The sequence below is a fragment of the Lepisosteus platostomus genome, unplaced genomic scaffold (genome assembly GCF_059453375.1).
Source record: "Lepisosteus platostomus isolate fLepPlt1 unplaced genomic scaffold, fLepPlt1.hap1 Scaffold_120_H1, whole genome shotgun sequence".
NCBI classification, from domain to species: domain Eukaryota; kingdom Metazoa; phylum Chordata; class Actinopteri; order Semionotiformes; family Lepisosteidae; genus Lepisosteus; species Lepisosteus platostomus.
Window position 1 is genome coordinate 65,425 of NW_028291501.1, and position 21,150 is coordinate 86,574.

Genomic DNA, 21,150 nt, shown 5'->3' on the forward strand with positions numbered 1-21,150 from the left:
GGGCTCCAGAGGAGTCGGCCTGCGCCACTGTGCGCCAGCGGAACGCCCGCGCGTCGGTCCGCGCCTTTGTGGGCATCGCTTCTCGGCCTTTTGGCTAAGATCAAGTGTAGTATCTGTTCTTATCAGTTTAATATCTGATACGTCCCCCATCGGGGGACCACATATTAAACGGATTTTTGGAACAGGGAGCTGGATCAGGAGCTTGCTCCGTCCTCTCCACGCATCGGCCCGGTATTGCAGCGCCTCCGGGAGCGGTGCACCACCTTCTCTCAGCGGTGAAAAGACAGACGTAGGTAGCTAGCGAGCGAGCGAGCGAGCGAAGTGGACTGGAGCTCCTTCTTCTCGGGTCTCGTCCCTCGTCCCCCATCTGTGTGTCTCTGTGTTCTGTCTCTCTCTCTCGCCCTCTCGGTTCCCGTGCTCCCTCTGTGCGCTTTCCCGCGTCTCGACTCTCTGGGCAAGCAGGCCGGCCCCCTTTTCGGCTCCCGTGCGTTTTCCCTCCAAAAAACTTAGGTTTTTCAGCCTTTTCCCAGGGAGGCAGGCGTGGCTTGCTTGCTTGCTTGCTTGCTTGCTTGCTTGCTTGCGTGCGTGTCCGTCCCCGTCCCTGCAGGCGGGCCCCTTTCGACAGCTGGGCGTTTTCCCTCCAAAAAACTTAGTATATCCACCTTTTCTTTCTTTTTTTTCGGCAGGCAGGCAGGCAGGCGTGTGTGCGCGCGCGTCCCCGTCCCTCCCTCCCTCCCGAGAGAGAGCTGCCCCTTGCCTCTGCCCGCAGGTGCTGGCGCTCGGCTTTGGCTTGCAGCCGGTTGGGCGCAGCTGCTGCCGGTGGGAGGGGCCTAAGCTAAGGAGGCCGGGCGGCTGGCGCCCCCTGCGGCTGCGGTCGTTGTCGGGCCGTTGACAGAAGATCAAAGAGCAGGGCCCCCGCCCGGGACTGGCAGGAAGGCAGGCGGGCAGGCAAGAGAGAGGGGGAGCAGAGTCCCGCGGCAGGCCTCTGGCTGCAGGGAGGCCGGCAGCTGCGCGGGTCCCGGGCTCCAGAGGAGTCGGCCTGCGCCACTGTGCGCCAGCGGAACGCCCGCGCGTCGGTCCGCGCCTTTGTGGGCATCGCTTCTCGGCCTTTTGGCTAAGATCAAGTGTAGTATCTGTTCTTATCAGTTTAATATCTGATACGTCCCCCATCGGGGGACCACATATTAAACGGATTTTTGGAACAGGGAGCTGGATCAGGAGCTTGCTCCGTCCTCTCCACGCATCGGCCCGGTATTGCAGCGCCTCCGGGAGCGGTGCACCACCTTCTCTCAGCGGTGAAAAGACAGACGTAGGTAGCTAGCGAGCGAGCGAGCGAGCGAAGTGGACTGGAGCTCCTTCTTCTCGGGTCTCGTCCCTCGTCCCCCATCTGTGTGTCTCTGTGTTCTGTCTCTCTCTCTCGCCCTCTCGGTTCCCGTGCTCCCTCTGTGCGCTTTCCCGCGTCTCGACTCTCTGGGCAAGCAGGCCGGCCCCCTTTTCGGCTCCCGTGCGTTTTCCCTCCAAAAAACTTAGGTTTTTCAGCCTTTTCCCAGGGAGGCAGGCGTGGCTTGCTTGCTTGCTTGCTTGCTTGCTTGCTTGCTTGCTTGCTTGCTTGCGTGCGTGTCCGTCCCCGTCCCTGCAGGCGGGCCCCTTTCGACAGCTGGGCGTTTTCCCTCCAAAAAACTTAGTATATCCACCTTTTCTTTCTTTTTTTTCGGCAGGCAGGCAGGCAGGCGTGTGTGCGCGCGCGTCCCCGTCCCTCCCTCCCTCCCGAGAGAGAGCTGCCCCTTGCCTCTGCCCGCAGGTGCTGGCGCTCGGCTTTGGCTTGCAGCCGGTTGGGCGCAGCTGCTGCCGGTGGGAGGGGCCTAAGCTAAGGAGGCCGGGCGGCTGGCGCCCCCTGCGGCTGCGGTCGTTGTCGGGCCGTTGACAGAAGATCAAAGAGCAGGGCCCCCGCCCGGGACTGGCAGGAAGGCAGGCGGGCAGGCAAGAGAGAGGGGGAGCAGAGTCCCGCGGCAGGCCTCTGGCTGCAGGGAGGCCGGCAGCTGCGCGGGTCCCGGGCTCCAGAGGAGTCGGCCTGCGCCACTGTGCGCCAGCGGAACGCCCGCGCGTCGGTCCGCGCCTTTGTGGGCATCGCTTCTCGGCCTTTTGGCTAAGATCAAGTGTAGTATCTGTTCTTATCAGTTTAATATCTGATACGTCCCCCATCGGGGGACCACATATTAAACGGATTTTTGGAACAGGGAGCTGGATCAGGAGCTTGCTCCGTCCTCTCCACGCATCGGCCCGGTATTGCAGCGCCTCCGGGAGCGGTGCACCACCTTCTCTCAGCGGTGAAAAGACAGACGTAGGTAGCTAGCGAGCGAGCGAGCGAGCGAAGTGGACTGGAGCTCCTTCTTCTCGGGTCTCGTCCCTCGTCCCCCATCTGTGTGTCTCTGTGTTCTGTCTCTCTCTCTCGCCCTCTCGGTTCCCGTGCTCCCTCTGTGCGCTTTCCCGCGTCTCGACTCTCTGGGCAAGCAGGCCGGCCCCCTTTTCGGCTCCCGTGCGTTTTCCCTCCAAAAAACTTAGGTTTTTCAGCCTTTTCCCAGGGAGGCAGGCGTGGCTTGCTTGCTTGCTTGCTTGCTTGCTTGCTTGCTTGCGTGCGTGTCCGTCCCCGTCCCTGCAGGCGGGCCCCTTTCGACAGCTGGGCGTTTTCCCTCCAAAAAACTTAGTATATCCACCTTTTCTTTCTTTTTTTTCGGCAGGCAGGCAGGCAGGCGTGTGTGCGCGCGCGTCCCCGTCCCTCCCTCCCTCCCGAGAGAGAGCTGCCCCTTGCCTCTGCCCGCAGGTGCTGGCGCTCGGCTTTGGCTTGCAGCCGGTTGGGCGCAGCTGCTGCCGGTGGGAGGGGCCTAAGCTAAGGAGGCCGGGCGGCTGGCGCCCCCTGCGGCTGCGGTCGTTGTCGGGCCGTTGACAGAAGATCAAAGAGCAGGGCCCCCGCCCGGGACTGGCAGGAAGGCAGGCGGGCAGGCAAGAGAGAGGGGGAGCAGAGTCCCGCGGCAGGCCTCTGGCTGCAGGGAGGCCGGCAGCTGCGCGGGTCCCGGGCTCCAGAGGAGTCGGCCTGCGCCACTGTGCGCCAGCGGAACGCCCGCGCGTCGGTCCGCGCCTTTGTGGGCATCGCTTCTCGGCCTTTTGGCTAAGATCAAGTGTAGTATCTGTTCTTATCAGTTTAATATCTGATACGTCCCCCATCGGGGGACCACATATTAAACGGATTTTTGGAACAGGGAGCTGGATCAGGAGCTTGCTCCGTCCTCTCCACGCATCGGCCCGGTATTGCAGCGCCTCCGGGAGCGGTGCACCACCTTCTCTCAGCGGTGAAAAGACAGACGTAGGTAGCTAGCGAGCGAGCGAGCGAGCGAAGTGGACTGGAGCTCCTTCTTCTCGGGTCTCGTCCCTCGTCCCCCATCTGTGTGTCTCTGTGTTCTGTCTCTCTCTCTCGCCCTCTCGGTTCCCGTGCTCCCTCTGTGCGCTTTCCCGCGTCTCGACTCTCTGGGCAAGCAGGCCGGCCCCCTTTTCGGCTCCCGTGCGTTTTCCCTCCAAAAAACTTAGGTTTTTCAGCCTTTTCCCAGGGAGGCAGGCGTGGCTTGCTTGCTTGCTTGCTTGCTTGCTTGCTTGCTTGCTTGCTTGCTTGCGTGCGTGTCCGTCCCCGTCCCTGCAGGCGGGCCCCTTTCGACAGCTGGGCGTTTTCCCTCCAAAAAACTTAGTATATCCACCTTTTCTTTCTTTTTTTTCGGCAGGCAGGCAGGCAGGCGTGTGTGCGCGCGCGTCCCCGTCCCTCCCTCCCTCCCGAGAGAGAGCTGCCCCTTGCCTCTGCCCGCAGGTGCTGGCGCTCGGCTTTGGCTTGCAGCCGGTTGGGCGCAGCTGCTGCCGGTGGGAGGGGCCTAAGCTAAGGAGGCCGGGCGGCTGGCGCCCCCTGCGGCTGCGGTCGTTGTCGGGCCGTTGACAGAAGATCAAAGAGCAGGGCCCCCGCCCGGGACTGGCAGGAAGGCAGGCGGGCAGGCAAGAGAGAGGGGGAGCAGAGTCCCGCGGCAGGCCTCTGGCTGCAGGGAGGCCGGCAGCTGCGCGGGTCCCGGGCTCCAGAGGAGTCGGCCTGCGCCACTGTGCGCCAGCGGAACGCCCGCGCGTCGGTCCGCGCCTTTGTGGGCATCGCTTCTCGGCCTTTTGGCTAAGATCAAGTGTAGTATCTGTTCTTATCAGTTTAATATCTGATACGTCCCCCATCGGGGGACCACATATTAAACGGATTTTTGGAACAGGGAGCTGGATCAGGAGCTTGCTCCGTCCTCTCCACGCATCGGCCCGGTATTGCAGCGCCTCCGGGAGCGGTGCACCACCTTCTCTCAGCGGTGAAAAGACAGACGTAGGTAGCTAGCGAGCGAGCGAGCGAGCGAAGTGGACTGGAGCTCCTTCTTCTCGGGTCTCGTCCCTCGTCCCCCATCTGTGTGTCTCTGTGTTCTGTCTCTCTCTCTCGCCCTCTCGGTTCCCGTGCTCCCTCTGTGCGCTTTCCCGCGTCTCGACTCTCTGGGCAAGCAGGCCGGCCCCCTTTTCGGCTCCCGTGCGTTTTCCCTCCAAAAAACTTAGGTTTTTCAGCCTTTTCCCAGGGAGGCAGGCGTGGCTTGCTTGCTTGCTTGCTTGCTTGCTTGCTTGCTTGCTTGCTTGCTTGCGTGCGTGTCCGTCCCCGTCCCTGCAGGCGGGCCCCTTTCGACAGCTGGGCGTTTTCCCTCCAAAAAACTTAGTATATCCACCTTTTCTTTCTTTTTTTTCGGCAGGCAGGCAGGCAGGCGTGTGTGCGCGCGCGTCCCCGTCCCTCCCTCCCTCCCGAGAGAGAGCTGCCCCTTGCCTCTGCCCGCAGGTGCTGGCGCTCGGCTTTGGCTTGCAGCCGGTTGGGCGCAGCTGCTGCCGGTGGGAGGGGCCTAAGCTAAGGAGGCCGGGCGGCTGGCGCCCCCTGCGGCTGCGGTCGTTGTCGGGCCGTTGACAGAAGATCAAAGAGCAGGGCCCCCGCCCGGGACTGGCAGGAAGGCAGGCGGGCAGGCAAGAGAGAGGGGGAGCAGAGTCCCGCGGCAGGCCTCTGGCTGCAGGGAGGCCGGCAGCTGCGCGGGTCCCGGGCTCCAGAGGAGTCGGCCTGCGCCACTGTGCGCCAGCGGAACGCCCGCGCGTCGGTCCGCGCCTTTGTGGGCATCGCTTCTCGGCCTTTTGGCTAAGATCAAGTGTAGTATCTGTTCTTATCAGTTTAATATCTGATACGTCCCCCATCGGGGGACCACATATTAAACGGATTTTTGGAACAGGGAGCTGGATCAGGAGCTTGCTCCGTCCTCTCCACGCATCGGCCCGGTATTGCAGCGCCTCCGGGAGCGGTGCACCACCTTCTCTCAGCGGTGAAAAGACAGACGTAGGTAGCTAGCGAGCGAGCGAGCGAGCGAAGTGGACTGGAGCTCCTTCTTCTCGGGTCTCGTCCCTCGTCCCCCATCTGTGTGTCTCTGTGTTCTGTCTCTCTCTCTCGCCCTCTCGGTTCCCGTGCTCCCTCTGTGCGCTTTCCCGCGTCTCGACTCTCTGGGCAAGCAGGCCGGCCCCCTTTTCGGCTCCCGTGCGTTTTCCCTCCAAAAAACTTAGGTTTTTCAGCCTTTTCCCAGGGAGGCAGGCGTGGCTTGCTTGCTTGCTTGCTTGCTTGCTTGCTTGCTTGCTTGCTTGCTTGCGTGCGTGTCCGTCCCCGTCCCTGCAGGCGGGCCCCTTTCGACAGCTGGGCGTTTTCCCTCCAAAAAACTTAGTATATCCACCTTTTCTTTCTTTTTTTTCGGCAGGCAGGCAGGCAGGCGTGTGTGCGCGCGCGTCCCCGTCCCTCCCTCCCTCCCGAGAGAGAGCTGCCCCTTGCCTCTGCCCGCAGGTGCTGGCGCTCGGCTTTGGCTTGCAGCCGGTTGGGCGCAGCTGCTGCCGGTGGGAGGGGCCTAAGCTAAGGAGGCCGGGCGGCTGGCGCCCCCTGCGGCTGCGGTCGTTGTCGGGCCGTTGACAGAAGATCAAAGAGCAGGGCCCCCGCCCGGGACTGGCAGGAAGGCAGGCGGGCAGGCAAGAGAGAGGGGGAGCAGAGTCCCGCGGCAGGCCTCTGGCTGCAGGGAGGCCGGCAGCTGCGCGGGTCCCGGGCTCCAGAGGAGTCGGCCTGCGCCACTGTGCGCCAGCGGAACGCCCGCGCGTCGGTCCGCGCCTTTGTGGGCATCGCTTCTCGGCCTTTTGGCTAAGATCAAGTGTAGTATCTGTTCTTATCAGTTTAATATCTGATACGTCCCCCATCGGGGGACCACATATTAAACGGATTTTTGGAACAGGGAGCTGGATCAGGAGCTTGCTCCGTCCTCTCCACGCATCGGCCCGGTATTGCAGCGCCTCCGGGAGCGGTGCACCACCTTCTCTCAGCGGTGAAAAGACAGACGTAGGTAGCTAGCGAGCGAGCGAGCGAGCGAAGTGGACTGGAGCTCCTTCTTCTCGGGTCTCGTCCCTCGTCCCCCATCTGTGTGTCTCTGTGTTCTGTCTCTCTCTCTCGCCCTCTCGGTTCCCGTGCTCCCTCTGTGCGCTTTCCCGCGTCTCGACTCTCTGGGCAAGCAGGCCGGCCCCCTTTTCGGCTCCCGTGCGTTTTCCCTCCAAAAAACTTAGGTTTTTCAGCCTTTTCCCAGGGAGGCAGGCGTGGCTTGCTTGCTTGCTTGCTTGCTTGCTTGCGCTTGCTTGCTTGCTTGCTTGCTTGCTTGCTTGCTTGCTTGCTTGCTTGCGTGCGTGTCCGTCCCCGTCCCTGCAGGCGGGCCCCTTTCGACAGCTGGGCGTTTTCCCTCCAAAAAACTTAGTATATCCACCTTTTCTTTCTTTTTTTTCGGCAGGCAGGCAGGCAGGCGTGTGTGCGCGCGCGTCCCCGTCCCTCCCTCCCTCCCGAGAGAGAGCTGCCCCTTGCCTCTGCCCGCAGGTGCTGGCGCTCGGCTTTGGCTTGCAGCCGGTTGGGCGCAGCTGCTGCCGGTGGGAGGGGCCTAAGCTAAGGAGGCCGGGCGGCTGGCGCCCCCTGCGGCTGCGGTCGTTGTCGGGCCGTTGACAGAAGATCAAAGAGCAGGGCCCCCGCCCGGGACTGGCAGGAAGGCAGGCGGGCAGGCAAGAGAGAGGGGGAGCAGAGTCCCGCGGCAGGCCTCTGGCTGCAGGGAGGCCGGCAGCTGCGCGGGTCCCGGGCTCCAGAGGAGTCGGCCTGCGCCACTGTGCGCCAGCGGAACGCCCGCGCGTCGGTCCGCGCCTTTGTGGGCATCGCTTCTCGGCCTTTTGGCTAAGATCAAGTGTAGTATCTGTTCTTATCAGTTTAATATCTGATACGTCCCCCATCGGGGGACCACATATTAAACGGATTTTTGGAACAGGGAGCTGGATCAGGAGCTTGCTCCGTCCTCTCCACGCATCGGCCCGGTATTGCAGCGCCTCCGGGAGCGGTGCACCACCTTCTCTCAGCGGTGAAAAGACAGACGTAGGTAGCTAGCGAGCGAGCGAGCGAGCGAAGTGGACTGGAGCTCCTTCTTCTCGGGTCTCGTCCCTCGTCCCCCATCTGTGTGTCTCTGTGTTCTGTCTCTCTCTCTCGCCCTCTCGGTTCCCGTGCTCCCTCTGTGCGCTTTCCCGCGTCTCGACTCTCTGGGCAAGCAGGCCGGCCCCCTTTTCGGCTCCCGTGCGTTTTCCCTCCAAAAAACTTAGGTTTTTCAGCCTTTTCCCAGGGAGGCAGGCGTGGCTTGCTTGCTTGCTTGCTTGCTTGCTTGCTTGCTTGCTTGCTTGCTTGCGTGCGTGTCCGTCCCCGTCCCTGCAGGCGGGCCCCTTTCGACAGCTGGGCGTTTTCCCTCCAAAAAACTTAGTATATCCACCTTTTCTTTCTTTTTTTTCGGCAGGCAGGCAGGCAGGCGTGTGTGCGCGCGCGTCCCCGTCCCTCCCTCCCTCCCGAGAGAGAGCTGCCCCTTGCCTCTGCCCGCAGGTGCTGGCGCTCGGCTTTGGCTTGCAGCCGGTTGGGCGCAGCTGCTGCCGGTGGGAGGGGCCTAAGCTAAGGAGGCCGGGCGGCTGGCGCCCCCTGCGGCTGCGGTCGTTGTCGGGCCGTTGACAGAAGATCAAAGAGCAGGGCCCCCGCCCGGGACTGGCAGGAAGGCAGGCGGGCAGGCAAGAGAGAGGGGGAGCAGAGTCCCGCGGCAGGCCTCTGGCTGCAGGGAGGCCGGCAGCTGCGCGGGTCCCGGGCTCCAGAGGAGTCGGCCTGCGCCACTGTGCGCCAGCGGAACGCCCGCGCGTCGGTCCGCGCCTTTGTGGGCATCGCTTCTCGGCCTTTTGGCTAAGATCAAGTGTAGTATCTGTTCTTATCAGTTTAATATCTGATACGTCCCCCATCGGGGGACCACATATTAAACGGATTTTTGGAACAGGGAGCTGGATCAGGAGCTTGCTCCGTCCTCTCCACGCATCGGCCCGGTATTGCAGCGCCTCCGGGAGCGGTGCACCACCTTCTCTCAGCGGTGAAAAGACAGACGTAGGTAGCTAGCGAGCGAGCGAGCGAGCGAAGTGGACTGGAGCTCCTTCTTCTCGGGTCTCGTCCCTCGTCCCCCATCTGTGTGTCTCTGTGTTCTGTCTCTCTCTCTCGCCCTCTCGGTTCCCGTGCTCCCTCTGTGCGCTTTCCCGCGTCTCGACTCTCTGGGCAAGCAGGCCGGCCCCCTTTTCGGCTCCCGTGCGTTTTCCCTCCAAAAAACTTAGGTTTTTCAGCCTTTTCCCAGGGAGGCAGGCGTGGCTTGCTTGCTTGCTTGCTTGCTTGCTTGCTTGCTTGCTTGCTTGCTTGCGTGCGTGTCCGTCCCCGTCCCTGCAGGCGGGCCCCTTTCGACAGCTGGGCGTTTTCCCTCCAAAAAACTTAGTATATCCACCTTTTCTTTCTTTTTTTTCGGCAGGCAGGCAGGCAGGCGTGTGTGCGCGCGCGTCCCCGTCCCTCCCTCCCTCCCGAGAGAGAGCTGCCCCTTGCCTCTGCCCGCAGGTGCTGGCGCTCGGCTTTGGCTTGCAGCCGGTTGGGCGCAGCTGCTGCCGGTGGGAGGGGCCTAAGCTAAGGAGGCCGGGCGGCTGGCGCCCCCTGCGGCTGCGGTCGTTGTCGGGCCGTTGACAGAAGATCAAAGAGCAGGGCCCCCGCCCGGGACTGGCAGGAAGGCAGGCGGGCAGGCAAGAGAGAGGGGGAGCAGAGTCCCGCGGCAGGCCTCTGGCTGCAGGGAGGCCGGCAGCTGCGCGGGTCCCGGGCTCCAGAGGAGTCGGCCTGCGCCACTGTGCGCCAGCGGAACGCCCGCGCGTCGGTCCGCGCCTTTGTGGGCATCGCTTCTCGGCCTTTTGGCTAAGATCAAGTGTAGTATCTGTTCTTATCAGTTTAATATCTGATACGTCCCCCATCGGGGGACCACATATTAAACGGATTTTTGGAACAGGGAGCTGGATCAGGAGCTCCGTCCTCTCCACGCATCGGCCCGGTATTGCAGCGCCTCCGGGAGCGGTGCACCACCTTCTCTCAGCGGTGAAAAGACAGACGTAGGTAGCTAGCGAGCGAGCGAGCGAGCGAAGTGGACTGGAGCTCCTTCTTCTCGGGTCTCGTCCCTCGTCCCCCATCTGTGTGTCTCTGTGTTCTGTCTCTCTCTCTCGCCCTCTCGGTTCCCGTGCTCCCTCTGTGCGCTTTCCCGCGTCTCGACTCTCTGGGCAAGCAGGCCGGCCCCCTTTTCGGCTCCCGTGCGTTTTCCCTCCAAAAAACTTAGGTTTTTCAGCCTTTTCCCAGGGAGGCAGGCGTGGCTTGCTTGCTTGCTTGCTTGCTTGCTTGCTTGCTTGCTTGCTTGCTTGCGTGCGTGTCCGTCCCCGTCCCTGCAGGCGGGCCCCTTTCGACAGCTGGGCGTTTTCCCTCCAAAAAACTTAGTATATCCACCTTTTCTTTCTTTTTTTTCGGCAGGCAGGCAGGCAGGCGTGTGTGCGCGCGCGTCCCCGTCCCTCCCTCCCTCCCGAGAGAGAGCTGCCCCTTGCCTCTGCCCGCAGGTGCTGGCGCTCGGCTTTGGCTTGCAGCCGGTTGGGCGCAGCTGCTGCCGGTGGGAGGGGCCTAAGCTAAGGAGGCCGGGCGGCTGGCGCCCCCTGCGGCTGCGGTCGTTGTCGGGCCGTTGACAGAAGATCAAAGAGCAGGGCCCCCGCCCGGGACTGGCAGGAAGGCAGGCGGGCAGGCAAGAGAGAGGGGGAGCAGAGTCCCGCGGCAGGCCTCTGGCTGCAGGGAGGCCGGCAGCTGCGCGGGTCCCGGGCTCCAGAGGAGTCGGCCTGCGCCACTGTGCGCCAGCGGAACGCCCGCGCGTCGGTCCGCGCCTTTGTGGGCATCGCTTCTCGGCCTTTTGGCTAAGATCAAGTGTAGTATCTGTTCTTATCAGTTTAATATCTGATACGTCCCCCATCGGGGGACCACATATTAAACGGATTTTTGGAACAGGGAGCTGGATCAGGAGCTTGCTCCGTCCTCTCCACGCATCGGCCCGGTATTGCAGCGCCTCCGGGAGCGGTGCACCACCTTCTCTCAGCGGTGAAAAGACAGACGTAGGTAGCTAGCGAGCGAGCGAGCGAGCGAAGTGGACTGGAGCTCCTTCTTCTCGGGTCTCGTCCCTCGTCCCCCATCTGTGTGTCTCTGTGTTCTGTCTCTCTCTCTCGCCCTCTCGGTTCCCGTGCTCCCTCTGTGCGCTTTCCCGCGTCTCGACTCTCTGGGCAAGCAGGCCGGCCCCCTTTTCGGCTCCCGTGCGTTTTCCCTCCAAAAAACTTAGGTTTTTCAGCCTTTTCCCAGGGAGGCAGGCGTGGCTTGCTTGCTTGCTTGCTTGCTTGCTTGCTTGCTTGCTTGCTTGCTTGCGTGCGTGTCCGTCCCCGTCCCTGCAGGCGGGCCCCTTTCGACAGCTGGGCGTTTTCCCTCCAAAAAACTTAGTATATCCACCTTTTCTTTCTTTTTTTTCGGCAGGCAGGCAGGCAGGCGTGTGTGCGCGCGCGTCCCCGTCCCTCCCTCCCTCCCGAGAGAGAGCTGCCCCTTGCCTCTGCCCGCAGGTGCTGGCGCTCGGCTTTGGCTTGCAGCCGGTTGGGCGCAGCTGCTGCCGGTGGGAGGGGCCTAAGCTAAGGAGGCCGGGCGGCTGGCGCCCCCTGCGGCTGCGGTCGTTGTCGGGCCGTTGACAGAAGATCAAAGAGCAGGGCCCCCGCCCGGGACTGGCAGGAAGGCAGGCGGGCAGGCAAGAGAGAGGGGGAGCAGAGTCCCGCGGCAGGCCTCTGGCTGCAGGGAGGCCGGCAGCTGCGCGGGTCCCGGGCTCCAGAGGAGTCGGCCTGCGCCACTGTGCGCCAGCGGAACGCCCGCGCGTCGGTCCGCGCCTTTGTGGGCATCGCTTCTCGGCCTTTTGGCTAAGATCAAGTGTAGTATCTGTTCTTATCAGTTTAATATCTGATACGTCCCCCATCGGGGGACCACATATTAAACGGATTTTTGGAACAGGGAGCTGGATCAGGAGCTTGCTCCGTCCTCTCCACGCATCGGCCCGGTATTGCAGCGCCTCCGGGAGCGGTGCACCACCTTCTCTCAGCGGTGAAAAGACAGACGTAGGTAGCTAGCGAGCGAGCGAGCGAGCGAAGTGGACTGGAGCTCCTTCTTCTCGGGTCTCGTCCCTCGTCCCCCATCTGTGTGTCTCTGTGTTCTGTCTCTCTCTCTCGCCCTCTCGGTTCCCGTGCTCCCTCTGTGCGCTTTCCCGCGTCTCGACTCTCTGGGCAAGCAGGCCGGCCCCCTTTTCGGCTCCCGTGCGTTTTCCCTCCAAAAAACTTAGGTTTTTCAGCCTTTTCCCAGGGAGGCAGGCGTGGCTTGCTTGCTTGCTTGCTTGCTTGCTTGCTTGCTTGCTTGCTTGCTTGCGTGCGTGTCCGTCCCCGTCCCTGCAGGCGGGCCCCTTTCGACAGCTGGGCGTTTTCCCTCCAAAAAACTTAGTATATCCACCTTTTCTTTCTTTTTTTTCGGCAGGCAGGCAGGCAGGCGTGTGTGCGCGCGCGTCCCCGTCCCTCCCTCCCTCCCGAGAGAGAGCTGCCCCTTGCCTCTGCCCGCAGGTGCTGGCGCTCGGCTTTGGCTTGCAGCCGGTTGGGCGCAGCTGCTGCCGGTGGGAGGGGCCTAAGCTAAGGAGGCCGGGCGGCTGGCGCCCCCTGCGGCTGCGGTCGTTGTCGGGCCGTTGACAGAAGATCAAAGAGCAGGGCCCCCGCCCGGGACTGGCAGGAAGGCAGGCGGGCAGGCAAGAGAGAGGGGGAGCAGAGTCCCGCGGCAGGCCTCTGGCTGCAGGGAGGCCGGCAGCTGCGCGGGTCCCGGGCTCCAGAGGAGTCGGCCTGCGCCACTGTGCGCCAGCGGAACGCCCGCGCGTCGGTCCGCGCCTTTGTGGGCATCGCTTCTCGGCCTTTTGGCTAAGATCAAGTGTAGTATCTGTTCTTATCAGTTTAATATCTGATACGTCCCCCATCGGGGGACCACATATTAAACGGATTTTTGGAACAGGGAGCTGGATCAGGAGCTTGCTCCGTCCTCTCCACGCATCGGCCCGGTATTGCAGCGCCTCCGGGAGCGGTGCACCACCTTCTCTCAGCGGTGAAAAGACAGACGTAGGTAGCTAGCGAGCGAGCGAGCGAGCGAAGTGGACTGGAGCTCCTTCTTCTCGGGTCTCGTCCCTCGTCCCCCATCTGTGTGTCTCTGTGTTCTGTCTCTCTCTCTCGCCCTCTCGGTTCCCGTGCTCCCTCTGTGCGCTTTCCCGCGTCTCGACTCTCTGGGCAAGCAGGCCGGCCCCCTTTTCGGCTCCCGTGCGTTTTCCCTCCAAAAAACTTAGGTTTTTCAGCCTTTTCCCAGGGAGGCAGGCGTGGCTTGCTTGCTTGCTTGCTTGCTTGCTTGCTTGCTTGCTTGCTTGCTTGCGTGCGTGTCCGTCCCCGTCCCTGCAGGCGGGCCCCTTTCGACAGCTGGGCGTTTTCCCTCCAAAAAACTTAGTATATCCACCTTTTCTTTCTTTTTTTTCGGCAGGCAGGCAGGCAGGCGTGTGTGCGCGCGCGTCCCCGTCCCTCCCTCCCTCCCGAGAGAGAGCTGCCCCTTGCCTCTGCCCGCAGGTGCTGGCGCTCGGCTTTGGCTTGCAGCCGGTTGGGCGCAGCTGCTGCCGGTGGGAGGGGCCTAAGCTAAGGAGGCCGGGCGGCTGGCGCCCCCTGCGGCTGCGGTCGTTGTCGGGCCGTTGACAGAAGATCAAAGAGCAGGGCCCCCGCCCGGGACTGGCAGGAAGGCAGGCGGGCAGGCAAGAGAGAGGGGGAGCAGAGTCCCGCGGCAGGCCTCTGGCTGCAGGGAGGCCGGCAGCTGCGCGGGTCCCGGGCTCCAGAGGAGTCGGCCTGCGCCACTGTGCGCCAGCGGAACGCCCGCGCGTCGGTCCGCGCCTTTGTGGGCATCGCTTCTCGGCCTTTTGGCTAAGATCAAGTGTAGTATCTGTTCTTATCAGTTTAATATCTGATACGTCCCCCATCGGGGGACCACATATTAAACGGATTTTTGGAACAGGGAGCTGGATCAGGAGCTTGCTCCGTCCTCTCCACGCATCGGCCCGGTATTGCAGCGCCTCCGGGAGCGGTGCACCACCTTCTCTCAGCGGTGAAAAGACAGACGTAGGTAGCTAGCGAGCGAGCGAGCGAGCGAAGTGGACTGGAGCTCCTTCTTCTCGGGTCTCGTCCCTCGTCCCCCATCTGTGTGTCTCTGTGTTCTGTCTCTCTCTCTCGCCCTCTCGGTTCCCGTGCTCCCTCTGTGCGCTTTCCCGCGTCTCGACTCTCTGGGCAAGCAGGCCGGCCCCCTTTTCGGCTCCCGTGCGTTTTCCCTCCAAAAAACTTAGGTTTTTCAGCCTTTTCCCAGGGAGGCAGGCGTGGCTTGCTTGCTTGCTTGCTTGCTTGCTTGCTTGCTTGCTTGCTTGCTTGCGTGCGTGTCCGTCCCCGTCCCTGCAGGCGGGCCCCTTTCGACAGCTGGGCGTTTTCCCTCCAAAAAACTTAGTATATCCACCTTTTCTTTCTTTTTTTTCGGCAGGCAGGCAGGCAGGCGTGTGTGCGCGCGCGTCCCCGTCCCTCCCTCCCTCCCGAGAGAGAGCTGCCCCTTGCCTCTGCCCGCAGGTGCTGGCGCTCGGCTTTGGCTTGCAGCCGGTTGGGCGCAGCTGCTGCCGGTGGGAGGGGCCTAAGCTAAGGAGGCCGGGCGGCTGGCGCCCCCTGCGGCTGCGGTCGTTGTCGGGCCGTTGACAGAAGATCAAAGAGCAGGGCCCCCGCCCGGGACTGGCAGGAAGGCAGGCGGGCAGGCAAGAGAGAGGGGGAGCAGAGTCCCGCGGCAGGCCTCTGGCTGCAGGGAGGCCGGCAGCTGCGCGGGTCCCGGGCTCCAGAGGAGTCGGCCTGCGCCACTGTGCGCCAGCGGAACGCCCGCGCGTCGGTCCGCGCCTTTGTGGGCATCGCTTCTCGGCCTTTTGGCTAAGATCAAGTGTAGTATCTGTTCTTATCAGTTTAATATCTGATACGTCCCCCATCGGGGGACCACATATTAAACGGATTTTTGGAACAGGGAGCTGGATCAGGAGCTTGCTCCGTCCTCTCCACGCATCGGCCCGGTATTGCAGCGCCTCCGGGAGCGGTGCACCACCTTCTCTCAGCGGTGAAAAGACAGACGTAGGTAGCTAGCGAGCGAGCGAGCGAGCGAAGTGGACTGGAGCTCCTTCTTCTCGGGTCTCGTCCCTCGTCCCCCATCTGTGTGTCTCTGTGTTCTGTCTCTCTCTCTCGCCCTCTCGGTTCCCGTGCTCCCTCTGTGCGCTTTCCCGCGTCTCGACTCTCTGGGCAAGCAGGCCGGCCCCCTTTTCGGCTCCCGTGCGTTTTCCCTCCAAAAAACTTAGGTTTTTCAGCCTTTTCCCAGGGAGGCAGGCGTGGCTTGCTTGCTTGCTTGCTTGCTTGCTTGCTTGCTTGCTTGCTTGCTTGCGTGCGTGTCCGTCCCCGTCCCTGCAGGCGGGCCCCTTTCGACAGCTGGGCGTTTTCCCTCCAAAAAACTTAGTATATCCACCTTTTCTTTCTTTTTTTTCGGCAGGCAGGCAGGCAGGCGTGTGTGCGCGCGCGTCCCCGTCCCTCCCTCCCTCCCGAGAGAGAGCTGCCCCTTGCCTCTGCCCGCAGGTGCTGGCGCTCGGCTTTGGCTTGCAGCCGGTTGGGCGCAGCTGCTGCCGGTGGGAGGGGCCTAAGCTAAGGAGGCCGGGCGGCTGGCGCCCCCTGCGGCTGCGGTCGTTGTCGGGCCGTTGACAGAAGATCAAAGAGCAGGGCCCCCGCCCGGGACTGGCAGGAAGGCAGGCGGGCAGGCAAGAGAGAGGGGGAGCAGAGTCCCGCGGCAGGCCTCTGGCTGCAGGGAGGCCGGCAGCTGCGCGGGTCCCGGGCTCCAGAGGAGTCGGCCTGCGCCACTGTGCGCCAGCGGAACGCCCGCGCGTCGGTCCGCGCCTTTGTGGGCATCGCTTCTCGGCCTTTTGGCTAAGATCAAGTGTAGTATCTGTTCTTATCAGTTTAATATCTGATACGTCCCCCATCGGGGGACCACATATTAAACGGATTTTTGGAACAGGGAGCTGGATCAGGAGCTTGCTCCGTCCTCTCCACGCATCGGCCCGGTATTGCAGCGCCTCCGGGAGCGGTGCACCACCTTCTCTCAGCGGTGAAAAGACAGACGTAGGTAGCTAGCGAGCGAGCGAGCGAGCGAAGTGGACTGGAGCTCCTTCTTCTCGGGTCTCGTCCCTCGTCCCCCATCTGTGTGTCTCTGTGTTCTGTCTCTCTCTCTCGCCCTCTCGGTTCCCGTGCTCCCTCTGTGCGCTTTCCCGCGTCTCGACTCTCTGGGCAAGCAGGCCGGCCCCCTTTTCGGCTCCCGTGCGTTTTCCCTCCAAAAAACTTAGGTTTTTCAGCCTTTTCCCAGGGAGGCAGGCGTGGCTTGCTTGCTTGCTTGCTTGCTTGCTTGCTTGCTTGCTTGCTTGCTTGCGTGCGTGTCCGTCCCCGTCCCTGCAGGCGGGCCCCTTTCGACAGCTGGGCGTTTTCCCTCCAAAAAACTTAGTATATCCACCTTTTCTTTCTTTTTTTTCGGCAGGCAGGCAGGCAGGCGTGTGTGCGCGCGCGTCCCCGTCCCTCCCTCCCTCCCGAGAGAGAGCTGCCCCTTGCCTCTGCCCGCAGGTGCTGGCGCTCGGCTTTGGCTTGCAGCCGGTTGGGCGCAGCTGCTGCCGGTGGGAGGGGCCTAAGCTAAGGAGGCCGGGCGGCTGGCGCCCCCTGCGGCTGCGGTCGTTGTCGGGCCGTTGACAGAAGATCAAAGAGCAGGGCCCCCGCCCGGGACTGGCAGGAAGGCAGGCGGGCAGGCAAGAGAGAGGGGGAGCAGAGTCCCGCGGCAGGCCTCTGGCTGCAGGGAGGCCGGCAGCTGCGCGGGTCCCGGGCTCCAGAGGAGTCGGCCTGCGCCACTGTGCGCCAGCGGAACGCCCGCGCGTCGGTCCGCGCCTTTGTGGGCATCGCTTCTCGGCCTTTTGGCTAAGATCAAGTGTAGTATCTGTTCTTATCAGTTTAATATCTGATACGTCCCCCATCGGGGGACCACATATTAAACGGATTTTTGGAACAGGGAGCTGGATCAGGAGCTTGCTCCGTCCTCTCCACGCATCGGCCCGGTATTGCAGCGCCTCCGGGAGCGGTGCACCACCTTCTCTCAGCGGTGAAAAGACAGACGTAGGTAGCTAGCGAGCGAGCGAGCGAGCGAAGTGGACTGGAGCTCCTTCTTCTCGGGTCTCGTCCCTCGTCCCCCATCTGTGTGTCTCTGTGTTCTGTCTCTCTCTCTCGCCCTCTCGGTTCCCGTGCTCCCTCTGTGCGCTTTCCCGCGTCTCGACTCTCTGGGCAAGCAGGCCGGCCCCCTTTTCGGCTCCCGTGCGTTTTCCCTCCAAAAAACTTAGGTTTTTCAGCCTTTTCCCAGGGAGGCAGGCGTGGCTTGCTTGCTTGCTTGCTTGCTTGCTTGCTTGCTTGCTTGCTTGCTTGCGTGCGTGTCCGTCCCCGTCCCTGCAGGCGGGCCCCTTTCGACAGCTGGGCGTTTTCCCTCCAAAAAACTTAGTATATCCACCTTTTCTTTCTTTTTTTTCGGCAGGCAGGCAGGCAGGCGTGTGTGCGCGCGCGTCCCCGTCCCTCCCTCCCTCCCGAGAGAGAGCTGCCCCTTGCCTCTGCCCGCAGGTGCTGGCGCTCGGCTTTGGCTTGCAGCCGGTTGGGCGCAGCTGCTGCCGGTGGGAGGGGCCTAAGCTAAGGAGGCCGGGCGGCTGGCGCCCCCTGCGGCTGCGGTCGTTGTCGGGCCGTTGACAGAAGATCAAAGAGCAGGGCCCCCGCCCGGGACTGGCAGGAAGGCAGGCGGGCAGGCAAGAGAGAGGGGGAGCAGAGTCCCGCGGCAGGCCTCTGGCTGCAGGGAGGCCGGCAGCTGCGCGGGTCCCGGGCTCCAGAGGAGTCGGCCTGCGCCACTGTGCGCCAGCGGAACGCCCGCGCGTCGGTCCGCGCCTTTGTGGGCATCGCTTCTCGGCCTTTTGGCTAAGATCAAGTGTAGTATCTGTTCTTATCAGTTTAATATCTGATACGTCCCCCATCGGGGGACCACATATTAAACGGATTTTTGGAACAGGGAGCTGGATCAGGAGCTTGCTCCGTCCTCTCCACGCATCGGCCCGGTATTGCAGCGCCTCCGGGAGCGGTGCACCACCTTCTCTCAGCGGTGAAAAGACAGACGTAGGTAGCTAGCGAGCGAGCGAGCGAGCGAAGTGGACTGGAGCTCCTTCTTCTCGGGTCTCGTCCCTCGTCCCCCATCTGTGTGTCTCTGTGTTCTGTCTCTCTCTCTCGCCCTCTCGGTTCCCGTGCTCCCTCTGTGCGCTTTCCCGCGTCTCGACTCTCTGGGCAAGCAGGCCGGCCCCCTTTTCGGCTCCCGTGCGTTTTCCCTCCAAAAAACTTAGGTTTTTCAGCCTTTTCCCAGGGAGGCAGGCGTGGCTTGCTTGCTTGCTTGCTTGCTTGCTTGCTTGCTTGCTTGCTTGCTTGCGTGCGTGTCCGTCCCCGTCCCTGCAGGCGGGCCCCTTTCGACAGCTGGGCGTTTTCCCTCCAAAAAACTTAGTATATCCACCTTTTCTTTCTTTTTTTTCGGCAGGCAGGCAGGCAGGCGTGTGTGCGCGCGCGTCCCCGTCCCTCCCTCCCTCCCGAGAGAGAGCTGCCCCTTGCCTCTGCCCGCAGGTGCTGGCGCTCGGCTTTGGCTTGCAGCCGGTTGGGCGCAGCTGCTGCCGGTGGGAGGGGCCTAAGCTAAGGAGGCCGGGCGGCTGGCGCCCCCTGCGGCTGCGGTCGTTGTCGGGCCGTTGACAGAAGATCAAAGAGCAGGGCCCCCGCCCGGGACTGGCAGGAAGGCAGGCGGGCAGGCAAGAGAGAGGGGGAGCAGAGTCCCGCGGCAGGCCTCTGGCTGCAGGGAGGCCGGCAGCTGCGCGGGTCCCGGGCTCCAGAGGAGTCGGCCTGCGCCACTGTGCGCCAGCGGAACGCCCGCGCGTCGGTCCGCGCCTTTGTGGGCATCGCTTCTCGGCCTTTTGGCTAAGATCAAGTGTAGTATCTGTTCTTATCAGTTTAATATCTGATACGTCCCCCATCGGGGGACCACATATTAAACGGATTTTTGGAACAGGGAGCTGGATCAGGAGCTTGCTCCGTCCTCTCCACGCATCGGCCCGGTATTGCAGCGCCTCCGGGAGCGGTGCACCACCTTCTCTCAGCGGTGAAAAGACAGACGTAGGTAGCTAGCGAGCGAGCGAGCGAGCGAAGTGGACTGGAGCTCCTTCTTCTCGGGTCTCGTCCCTCGTCCCCCATCTGTGTGTCTCTGTGTTCTGTCTCTCTCTCTCGCCCTCTCGGTTCCCGTGCTCCCTCTGTGCGCTTTCCCGCGTCTCGACTCTCTGGGCAAGCAGGCCGGCCCCCTTTTCGGCTCCCGTGCGTTTTCCCTCCAAAAAACTTAGGTTTTTCAGCCTTTTCCCAGGGAGGCAGGCGTGGCTTGCTTGCTTGCTTGCTTGCTTGCTTGCTTGCTTGCTTGCTTGCTTGCGTGCGTGTCCGTCCCCGTCCCTGCAGGCGGGCCCCTTTCGACAGCTGGGCGTTTTCCCTCCAAAAAACTTAGTATATCCACCTTTTCTTTCTTTTTTTTCGGCAGGCAGGCAGGCAGGCGTGTGTGCGCGCGCGTCCCCGTCCCTCCCTCCCTCCCGAGAGAGAGCTGCCCCTTGCCTCTGCCCGCAGGTGCTGGCGCTCGGCTTTGGCTTGCAGCCGGTTGGGCGCAGCTGCTGCCGGTGGGAGGGGCCTAAGCTAAGGAGGCCGGGCGGCTGGCGCCCCCTGCGGCTGCGGTCGTTGTCGGGCCGTTGACAGAAGATCAAAGAGCAGGGCCCCCGCCCGGGACTGGCAGGAAGGCAGGCGGGCAGGCAAGAGAGAGGGGGAGCAGAGTCCCGCGGCAGGCCTCTGGCTGCAGGGAGGCCGGCAGCTGCGCGGGTCCCGGGCTCCAGAGGAGTCGGCCTGCGCCACTGTGCGCCAGCGGAACGCCCGCGCGTCGGTCCGCGCCTTTGTGGGCATCGCTTCTCGGCCTTTTGGCTAAGATCAAGTGTAGTATCTGTTCTTATCAGTTTAATATCTGATACGTCCCCCATCGGGGGACCACATATTAAACGGATTTTTGGAACAGGGAGCTGGATCAGGAGCTTGCTCCGTCCTCTCCACGCATCGGCCCGGTATTGCAGCGCCTCCGGGAGCGGTGCACCACCTTCTCTCAGCGGTGAAAAGACAGACGTAGGTAGCTAGCGAGCGAGCGAGCGAGCGAAGTGGACTGGAGCTCCTTCTTCTCGGGTCTCGTCCCTCGTCCCCCATCTGTGTGTCTCTGTGTTCTGTCTCTCTCTCTCGCCCTCTCGGTTCCCGTGCTCCCTCTGTGCGCTTTCCCGCGTCTCGACTCTCTGGGCAAGCAGGCCGGCCCCCTTTTCGGCTCCCGTGCGTTTTCCCTCCAAAAAACTTAGGTTTTTCAGCCTTTTCCCAGGGAGGCAGGCGTGGCTTGCTTGCTTGCTTGCTTGCTTGCTTGCTTGCTTGCTTGCTTGCTTGCGTGTCCGTCCCCGTCCCTGCAGGCGGGCCCCTTTCGACAGCTGGGCGTTTTCCCTCCAAAAAACTTAGTATATCCACCTTTTCTTTCTTTTTTTTCGGCAGGCAGGCAGGCAGGCGTGTGTGCGCGCGCGTCCCCGTCCCTCCCTCCCTCCCGAGAGAGAGCTGCCCCTTGCCTCTGCCCGCAGGTGCTGGCGCTCGGCTTTGGCTTGCAGCCGGTTGGGCGCAGCTGCTGCCGGTGGGAGGGGCCTAAGCTAAGGAGGCCGGGCGGCTGGCGCCCCCTGCGGCTGCGGTCGTTGTCGGGCCGTTGACAGAAGATCAAAGAGCAGGGCCCCCGCCCGGGACTGGCAGGAAGGCAGGCGGGCAGGCAAGAGAGAGGGGGAGCAGAGTCCCGCGGCAGGCCTCTGGCTGCAGGGAGGCCGGCAGCTGCGCGGGTCCCGGGCTCCAGAGGAGTCGGCCTGCGCCACTGTGCGCCAGCGGAACGCCCGCGCGTCGGTCCGCGCCTTTGTGGGCATCGCTTCTCGGCCTTTTGGCTAAGATCAAGTGTAGTATCTGTTCTTATCAGTTTAATATCTGATACGTCCCCCATCGGGGGACCACATATTAAACGGATTTTTGGAACAGGGAGCTGGATCAGGAGCTTGCTCCGTCCTCTCCACGCATCGGCCCGGTATTGCAGCGCCTCCGGGAGCGGTGCACCACCTTCTCTCAGCGGTGAAAAGACAGACGTAGGTAGCTAGCGAGCGAGCGAGCGAGCGAAGTGGACTGGAGCTCCTTCTTCTCGGGTCTCGTCCCTCGTCCCCCATCTGTGTGTCTCTGTGTTCTGTCTCTCTCTCTCGCCCTCTCGGTTCCCGTGCTCCCTCTGTGCGCTTTCCCGCGTCTCGACTCTCTGGGCAAGCAGGCCGGCCCCCTTTTCGGCTCCCGTGCGTTTTCCCTCCAAAAAACTTAGGT

The 21,150-nt window shown here is 62.9% G+C and overlaps 21 non-coding genes across 21 annotated transcripts; all 21 read left to right on the forward strand.

The window, feature by feature from the left end:
* Positions 1 to 74: 74 nt before the first annotated feature.
* On the forward strand, positions 75 to 265 carry LOC148637414 (U2 spliceosomal RNA). The gene has a single exon (XR_015931374.1). It is a non-coding gene; the product is annotated as a U2 spliceosomal RNA (small nuclear RNA).
* An 829-nt stretch (positions 266 to 1,094) lies between these two features.
* LOC148637415 (U2 spliceosomal RNA) lies at positions 1,095 to 1,285 on the forward strand. The gene has a single exon (XR_015931375.1). It is a non-coding gene; the product is annotated as a U2 spliceosomal RNA (small nuclear RNA).
* Positions 1,286 to 2,126: 841 nt separating this feature from the next.
* LOC148637416 (U2 spliceosomal RNA) lies at positions 2,127 to 2,317 on the forward strand. Its single transcript, XR_015931376.1, has one exon. It is a non-coding gene; the product is annotated as a U2 spliceosomal RNA (small nuclear RNA).
* An 829-nt stretch (positions 2,318 to 3,146) lies between these two features.
* Positions 3,147 to 3,337, forward strand: LOC148637417 (U2 spliceosomal RNA). The gene has a single exon (XR_015931377.1). It is a non-coding gene; the product is annotated as a U2 spliceosomal RNA (small nuclear RNA).
* Positions 3,338 to 4,178: 841 nt separating this feature from the next.
* Positions 4,179 to 4,369, forward strand: LOC148637418 (U2 spliceosomal RNA). The gene has a single exon (XR_015931379.1). It is a non-coding gene; the product is annotated as a U2 spliceosomal RNA (small nuclear RNA).
* An 841-nt stretch (positions 4,370 to 5,210) lies between these two features.
* LOC148637419 (U2 spliceosomal RNA) lies at positions 5,211 to 5,401 on the forward strand. Its single transcript, XR_015931380.1, has one exon. It is a non-coding gene; the product is annotated as a U2 spliceosomal RNA (small nuclear RNA).
* Positions 5,402 to 6,242: 841 nt separating this feature from the next.
* On the forward strand, positions 6,243 to 6,433 carry LOC148637420 (U2 spliceosomal RNA). Its single transcript, XR_015931381.1, has one exon. It is a non-coding gene; the product is annotated as a U2 spliceosomal RNA (small nuclear RNA).
* Positions 6,434 to 7,304: 871 nt separating this feature from the next.
* LOC148637421 (U2 spliceosomal RNA) lies at positions 7,305 to 7,495 on the forward strand. The gene has a single exon (XR_015931382.1). It is a non-coding gene; the product is annotated as a U2 spliceosomal RNA (small nuclear RNA).
* An 841-nt stretch (positions 7,496 to 8,336) lies between these two features.
* On the forward strand, positions 8,337 to 8,527 carry LOC148637422 (U2 spliceosomal RNA). The gene has a single exon (XR_015931383.1). It is a non-coding gene; the product is annotated as a U2 spliceosomal RNA (small nuclear RNA).
* Positions 8,528 to 9,368: 841 nt separating this feature from the next.
* LOC148637423 (U2 spliceosomal RNA) lies at positions 9,369 to 9,555 on the forward strand. Its single transcript, XR_015931448.1, has one exon. It is a non-coding gene; the product is annotated as a U2 spliceosomal RNA (small nuclear RNA).
* Positions 9,556 to 10,396: 841 nt separating this feature from the next.
* On the forward strand, positions 10,397 to 10,587 carry LOC148637424 (U2 spliceosomal RNA). Its single transcript, XR_015931384.1, has one exon. It is a non-coding gene; the product is annotated as a U2 spliceosomal RNA (small nuclear RNA).
* Positions 10,588 to 11,428: 841 nt separating this feature from the next.
* LOC148637425 (U2 spliceosomal RNA) lies at positions 11,429 to 11,619 on the forward strand. The gene has a single exon (XR_015931385.1). It is a non-coding gene; the product is annotated as a U2 spliceosomal RNA (small nuclear RNA).
* An 841-nt stretch (positions 11,620 to 12,460) lies between these two features.
* On the forward strand, positions 12,461 to 12,651 carry LOC148637426 (U2 spliceosomal RNA). The gene has a single exon (XR_015931386.1). It is a non-coding gene; the product is annotated as a U2 spliceosomal RNA (small nuclear RNA).
* An 841-nt stretch (positions 12,652 to 13,492) lies between these two features.
* On the forward strand, positions 13,493 to 13,683 carry LOC148637427 (U2 spliceosomal RNA). The gene has a single exon (XR_015931387.1). It is a non-coding gene; the product is annotated as a U2 spliceosomal RNA (small nuclear RNA).
* Positions 13,684 to 14,524: 841 nt separating this feature from the next.
* Positions 14,525 to 14,715, forward strand: LOC148637428 (U2 spliceosomal RNA). Its single transcript, XR_015931388.1, has one exon. It is a non-coding gene; the product is annotated as a U2 spliceosomal RNA (small nuclear RNA).
* Positions 14,716 to 15,556: 841 nt separating this feature from the next.
* LOC148637429 (U2 spliceosomal RNA) lies at positions 15,557 to 15,747 on the forward strand. Its single transcript, XR_015931390.1, has one exon. It is a non-coding gene; the product is annotated as a U2 spliceosomal RNA (small nuclear RNA).
* An 841-nt stretch (positions 15,748 to 16,588) lies between these two features.
* Positions 16,589 to 16,779, forward strand: LOC148637430 (U2 spliceosomal RNA). Its single transcript, XR_015931391.1, has one exon. It is a non-coding gene; the product is annotated as a U2 spliceosomal RNA (small nuclear RNA).
* An 841-nt stretch (positions 16,780 to 17,620) lies between these two features.
* Positions 17,621 to 17,811, forward strand: LOC148637431 (U2 spliceosomal RNA). Its single transcript, XR_015931392.1, has one exon. It is a non-coding gene; the product is annotated as a U2 spliceosomal RNA (small nuclear RNA).
* Positions 17,812 to 18,652: 841 nt separating this feature from the next.
* Positions 18,653 to 18,843, forward strand: LOC148637432 (U2 spliceosomal RNA). The gene has a single exon (XR_015931393.1). It is a non-coding gene; the product is annotated as a U2 spliceosomal RNA (small nuclear RNA).
* An 841-nt stretch (positions 18,844 to 19,684) lies between these two features.
* LOC148637433 (U2 spliceosomal RNA) lies at positions 19,685 to 19,875 on the forward strand. Its single transcript, XR_015931394.1, has one exon. It is a non-coding gene; the product is annotated as a U2 spliceosomal RNA (small nuclear RNA).
* Positions 19,876 to 20,712: 837 nt separating this feature from the next.
* Positions 20,713 to 20,903, forward strand: LOC148637434 (U2 spliceosomal RNA). Its single transcript, XR_015931395.1, has one exon. It is a non-coding gene; the product is annotated as a U2 spliceosomal RNA (small nuclear RNA).
* Positions 20,904 to 21,150: the final 247 nt, after the last annotated feature.